This window comes from Myotis brandtii, unplaced genomic scaffold (assembly GCF_000412655.1).
Source record: "Myotis brandtii unplaced genomic scaffold, ASM41265v1 scaffold17, whole genome shotgun sequence".
NCBI lineage: Eukaryota > Metazoa > Chordata > Mammalia > Chiroptera > Vespertilionidae > Myotis > Myotis brandtii.
This window is the reverse complement of record NW_005356259.1, coordinates 6981843-6988353: the sequence shown is the minus strand read 5'-3', so window position 1 is coordinate 6988353 and position 6511 is coordinate 6981843.

The window sequence follows — 6511 nt, the reverse complement described above, 5'->3', positions numbered from 1 at the left end:
CCCAAGACTCAGAGTCCTCATTGGTGGGATGAGCTGGTGATGTTCACCCCATGAGATTCAGGGTCCTTGTTGGTGGGATGAGCTGGTGATGTTCACTCCATGAGACTCGGGATGAGCTGGGAGATGTTCTCCTCCCGAGACTCAGGGTCCTCGTTGGTGGGATGAGCTGGGAGATGTTCTCCTCCCGAGACTCAGGGTCCTCGTTGGTGGGATGAGCTGGTGATGTTACCCCCTAAGACTCAGAGTCCTCATTGGTGGGATGAGCTGGGAGATGTTCTCCTCCCGAGACTCAGGGTCCTTGTTGGTGGGATGAGCTGGGATATGTTCACCCCCCGAGACTCAGGGTCCTCGTTGGGGGAACAAGGTGTTTGTGCTGGACCAGTGCGCTTTAGAGTTGGATGCACACCTGAACCCTCCAGGCTCACATTGAGGAGCAGGCTCAGCTTCAGGGGCCTGGGCTGGGGCCCGAGCTTCTGAATCCTAACGGGCTCCACAGGGAGGCGATGCCGCTGTCCGCGGACCACACTGAGTAACGGGGGACTGAGGACCACTGTGCTTTGCCGCTGTGTGATCATGGGCCCAGGGGCAGGAGCAGCCTGTGGCCCCTTCGCCCCCCGTTTCAAGGAGGGTTCCTGCGAGGAAGGCCTGAGACTCACCCCAGGTGGGGAGCAGGAGCCTTTCCCCTTAAAACCAGATGGGAAAAGTGGAACCTGCCTGGCAAAGGCAGGCCTTCCTAGCAGCCGCTGCCATTTCCTCAAATTCCTCTCGTTTCCTCTGCGAGGACGCGGCGAGGCCCGATGCCTCCCTCGGCGGCCTCCTTTACTGGCACTGGAGCAGGGGTCTCGGTGCCGACAGAGGGTTCATTACGGCGCGGCCGCTCTCATGCTTCAGGGGAAAACGCTGTGAACTCTGCCCTCCAGAGGAAGGGCTGCGAGGCCGCTCCCACGCACCGACCGGCGCCAGCCCTGGCAGGCGGTGGGCTGGATGGAGGGTCCTGCCCGCCAGGCGCTGGGTCTGGACTTGCGTGACTCATTGGTCAGCAGGCACTTAGCAGTTGCCTTCCTCTTGAACCTTTGGCTGGCCAGGTGGTACCTGAGGGTAGCAAGTAAGTGGAGAGGGAAGGGACCCCGGACAGGGAGACAGACATGTGGGTGGAGTCCAGCTCTGTCGCTGACTGGCTGTGTGGCTTGGGCAAATCCTTTCCCATCTGTGAGCCTCAGTTTCCCCATTCCTAGCAGGAGGTTGGACCCCTAGGTGTTCTGCATAAGGAAGGGCCCTTCCAGTCACCCCGAGGCACCGTCCCCTGGTTCTGGGGTCGGCAGGCTTGTAGGCCTGTCGGGTGTGGGTACCAGTCATGCAGCCACTGAACCCAGATCCCATGCAGCAGACAAGGGCAGAGACAGGGCCAGGGCCCACCTGCTGCCGCTGTCCTCGGCTCTCCTCCCTCTTGCAGAGCCCACTGTCCCGGTGAGACCCCAGTGAGGCCTGGGACTGAGTTACTGGTAGGGCCCCGTCTGCTTCCTGGTGTTGCTAACGTGCCCAGTTATGTAAATGCAATGAGCGCCTGTTATGTAAGATGTTATCATTGAGGGAAGTTGGGTGAAGGGTACACAGGAATTCTCTGTACTATTCTTATAACTGCTTTTGAGTCTAAAATTATTTCAAAATAAAAGAGGTTATTTTAAAAATTACCCTCCTTCAAGACCCCACCCAAATGTCACTTCTCCACAAGTCGCCCTGAGCATCATGTGGTCCGGTGCCTGCCTGGCCCTGGCACACAGTCCCCAGCCCCGTCACATGCTGTGTTGTGCAGGCACACACCTGGAACCCCAGGGTGGACCCAAGCCCCAGGTCAGGAGCCATTCTTCCCTCCAGCAGCCCCTGCCCCCCGCCTTGTGCACAGCTGGTGCTTGATAAATGCCCTCGGATTAGAGGCTGCTGAGGCCTCGAGCGGCTTCCATGGGAAGAGTCGGCAGCTTTCCCCGGGGCTTGTGGGATCCCTGAACTCAAGCCCTGACTCCCGCCTCTCTCCCTCCTTGCTTTCCTTCCTTCTCCACCCTTTGCCTTGTTGCCAATCTCCCTTTGACCAGCCGTCCCCTTCTCTCATCAACAGGAACTTGTCAATCTACTCCTGACCGGGAAAGCTGTGTCTAATGTTTTCAACGATGTGCTGGAGCTGGACTCCGGGAACGGGAACATCACGCTCCTCAAAGGCATTGCTGCCCGCAGCGACGTAGGCTTCCTGTCCCTCTTTGAGCACTACAACGCGTGCCAGGTACCAGGAGCCCCGCTCCCTGCCCCAGCGGGGAGGGTGGGAGAACTGTGGGAACTGGGGTGCCGTCGCCCTCACAGAGGGTTTGGGAAGAAGTGCGGCTTTGTGCCCTCGGGTGCTGGGCACTAGGTTCACACCCAGAGGCAGGCGGTCCATGTTCTGGGAAAGGTTGTGGGAAAGGGGCCGCTAGGGGTATGGGTTGTGGGTCAGAGTGGCTGCCACTGTCGTGTGTGTGTGTGTGTGTGTGTGTGTGTGAGTGTGTGAAGGACAGGGGACCTGAGGTTACAGGCCTGTGTTAGTGTCCTGGGGCTACTGCAACCCAGCACTGTGAACTGGTGGCTTAAAACAGCAGAAATGCCTTGACTCACAATTCTGGAGTCACAGCCAAAGTCCAAAGTCAAGGTGTGGCCAAGGCCCTGCTCCCTCTGAAACCCACAGGGAGTCCCTCCCAGTCTCTTCTGGCTCTTGGTGCTTTCCAGCCGCCTGGGCACTCCTCGCCTGAGTGCTGCCTCCACCCAGTCTCTGCCCGCCGCCACGCGGCTGTCTTCTCCCCGTGCCTCCTCCTGCGAGGGTGTCAGTCACGCGGGGTTGCAGGCCCCTCCACGCACCTCACCTCCATGCCATATCCGCAACAACCCTACTTCCACACAAGGGCACGTGCTGATGTCCTGGGGCTAGCACTTCAATGTCTTCTTGGGAGACACAGGTGTGTTGTCCACTGCTATGGGCCACGCGGTGTGGCCCATCCCCGGGTCTCTCTGGGGACCCCCACCCCATGGTCAGGAGCAGACCTGGGGGTCCACAGACCTGCACAGAAGAGACTGGTAGTGGCTGTTCCCTGAATGCGCCCGGTGTCTGAGCGGAGCTCAGGAATGTGGCCACGTGGCCCGTGAGAAACACCAGGGCTCCAAGCATCACACCCTGGGTGGGCTCTGGAGCGTGCAGCTCGAATTCCACGGCTGAGAGGGGAGCCTTGGCCGCGCTTACGGAATCTCGGGCTTACTTTCCGTGAGCCCTGGTTTCAGTCTTGTGTTGAGGGCGTTGGTCGAAAGTAAACCATTTCGCTTTGGTCTGCTGAGGGGAATGGATGAGGACGTCAGGGGGGCCCCCCTTGGAATAAGATGCTGATTGAAGGAATCCAGGCCCTTAGAGCTGCCTTACGACCCAGCCATTCCGCTTCTGGGAATGTGTCCAAAGAAACCTGAGACCTGATTTGAAAGAAAATATGCACCCCTATGTTCATTGCAGCATCATTTACAATAACCAAGGTTTGGAAGCAGCCCCAATGCCCATCAGAAGATGGGTGGGTAGAAAATCTGTGGTACATTTATGCAATGGAATACTACTCAGCCATAAAAAGGAAGCAGATCTTACCTTTAGCGACAGCATGGATGGACCTGGAGAGCATTATGCCCAGGGAAATAAGCCAGTCAGAGAAAGAGAAATAGCATACGATTTCACTTACATGCGGAATCTAATGAGCAAAATAAACTAACAAACAAAATAGAAACAGACTCACAGATACGGAGAACAGACTACAGCTGTCAGAGGGGAGGGGCTTGTGGAGCTGGGTGAAAAAGGTGAAGGAATTAAGCAAAAACACAAAGAAAAAACCCAACTTATAGACACAGGAAAAGAGGGTAAAGGGGAGCGTAAATGGTGATGGAAGGAGACTTGACCTGGGGTGTTGAATACACAATACAAATCTAGATGATGTATTATAGAATTGTACACCAGAAACGTATATAATTTTATTAACTAACTAGAGCCTGGTGCACGAATTCGTGCATGGGTGGGGTCCGGCTGGCCTGCCCCGATGGGGGCCAATCGGGGCCTAGTGGTGGTGGGGAGGGGACACGGGTGGGGGGCCAACTTGGGGGAGGGGCCGCAGGAGATTGTGGGGGGCCGATTGGGGCCCAAATTGGGCCAGTTGGCAGCCGCAGTGCACGTCATAGTGACCGGTCTTTCTGGCTGTTCTCCTGTTATGGTCACTGGGCTTTTATATATATAGATGTCACCCCAAATAAACCCAGTAGAAAAGGGGGGTGGAATGCAGGCCCTTCAAAGATCTGAATCCTTGAATTCACATAGATCTCGTTGGCTATCGTGTGCTTGGCCGAAGGCTGGGAGTTCTATTCCCTACAGCAGGTGATGTCTGCCCTCTGCCTTGGGACTGGGGGTCCTCCATCAGCTCTGTGACTCCACGGCCTGGTCTTGCTCATCTGACTTCCACCTCACTGCCCCCATCCCAGAGCCGGCAGTGAGGGTGGACTGCAATGCAGGCTGCAGGTGGAAGGTCAGCTCCTCATGGTGGCTGGGGTGATGGGGCACTGACCGTCCAGGGAAGAACAGCATGGGACAGGGTTTTTAACTTCAGTGCTAACCCCATCCCTGAAGGGGGGTTCACTGCTGCCTTCATGGAGGCACCTGAGCCAAGACTGAGCTGGGCAGGGCGGTTATCTGCAAGCTCCAGCCTCCTCCACTTCCCCCAGCTCCCAGTTCCTCAAACCAGGAGCATGTCCTTCCCACCAGGAGGTCATGTGGCTCCTACCCTACATTGTTCTCAACTCTGTCCACCTTCACCCCAGTCTGTGTCCCTAGCATCGCTGGCCTGGACACCTGTGACAGCTCCGCTGGTCTCAGCTCCTGTTCTCACCCTCTTCTAATCCTGTCTCTTCAGTGAGATCCATTAAAGAGGGGCTCAGACCACACCATTCCTTGCTTAGCACCCCCCAGTGGTTGTCAGTCCTCTGAGACTGTCAGGGGCTGAATTGTGTCCCCCGCCCATTCCTGTGTTGAAGTCCTAGCCCCCAATGCGTTAGAATGTCCTACATGAGGAAATAAGGCCATTAAAGAGATAACTGAGTTAAAACGAGGCTGCAGGGTGGGCTCTAATCCTTATCTCAGAAGAGGAGATTGGGACACAGACACAGAGGGAAGAGCACAGTGGAGATGCAGGGAGATGCCTGCCACCCACAGCCAGGGGAGAGGCCTCAGGAGGAAGCAGCCTGCTGACACCTTGACCTGGGACTCCAGCCTGCAGGACCGGGAAGTAGATGCTGTTGTTGAGCGTGCAGGCCCAGAGCTTCCAGCCTAGAGGCCCTGTGAGACCTGTCCCTTCCTCCGCTTCACGCTCTGGCTTAGAGGCCACTTCCTAGGAGGCATGTCCTGGCCTCCTCACTCTAAATGGGGGTCTCCTCCCTGCCCGCCTGCCGTCTCCCATCATAGAACCTTAATTCTTTCCTTCCGGGTGAAGCACCACCTTCCGTTGCTGTGGAGATGGAGCTCTCCCGATACTGGAGCGCTCAGAGATTCTCTTGCATCACCACAGTCGGTGGTGGTCAGGCCTGGACCGCGGCCCGCGTTCTGAGGGATACGACAGATGGCGGCGAATCTGATGGCGCTCAGGTTCCGTGAAATGCATGGGAGTGCATCGTAGGCTGTCTGATTGCTGCCTGTCCTCCCGATACTCTGCTGAGCGCCATAGGACAGGGCTGTTCTTATTCCCTTTGCTGCCATCTCCCTGTTGTCTCACATGGTGCCTGGGACCAGAGTCCAGGCCGCGCTGGATGATGTCCTCCTCGGAAGTGACAGGCTGACCCCCCAGCAATCAAATGTTGGTCCTTTTCCATTAGGGCTTCTGAGCTGTAGTCCACAGGTGGGTTTGGGGCATTCACACCCGCCCCCCCAACATGAAAGACCCTCATTAAAAAGCAGTTCTCAGTCGTGCACGGTCACCCGCCAGGAGAAAGCCTCGGCTTGTCCTGGAGGAAACGTCCCCAAATCCCCTCCTTGCCCCAGGCCTTTGGTCAGCTGCCCCCAAACCCCAAGGAGGTGAATTTCATCTTTGGGAAATGTCACCCACTTGGAAGAGGCTCCTGAAGGGGAACCTCGTTTATAAACGCCCTGGGCAACCTTTCTGCCCTTAATCCTCTGACCGCTGTGTACATGGCTGGCTGCCCTCTGGTCTCTCCACTGGAAAACTCAGGGCGGCTAGCGGTGCACACGCGGCTCCCATTCCTGCCAGAAGAGCCCTGGTCCCCAGTCTCGGCTCCCAGTTCGAGGGGACGCCCTCACCAGAAAAGCCTCTTTTGAGCCTGGAACAGAAGCCAAGTCTTCAGTGGGGTTTGGGCACGTCCAGCCACGTCCTTTAAGACACCTAATTCCCCCACATCCCACCCAGGAGTGGGCTCTGCAGTCACGTAATGTCATATGGGACTGCAGTGAGGGCCCACTGGC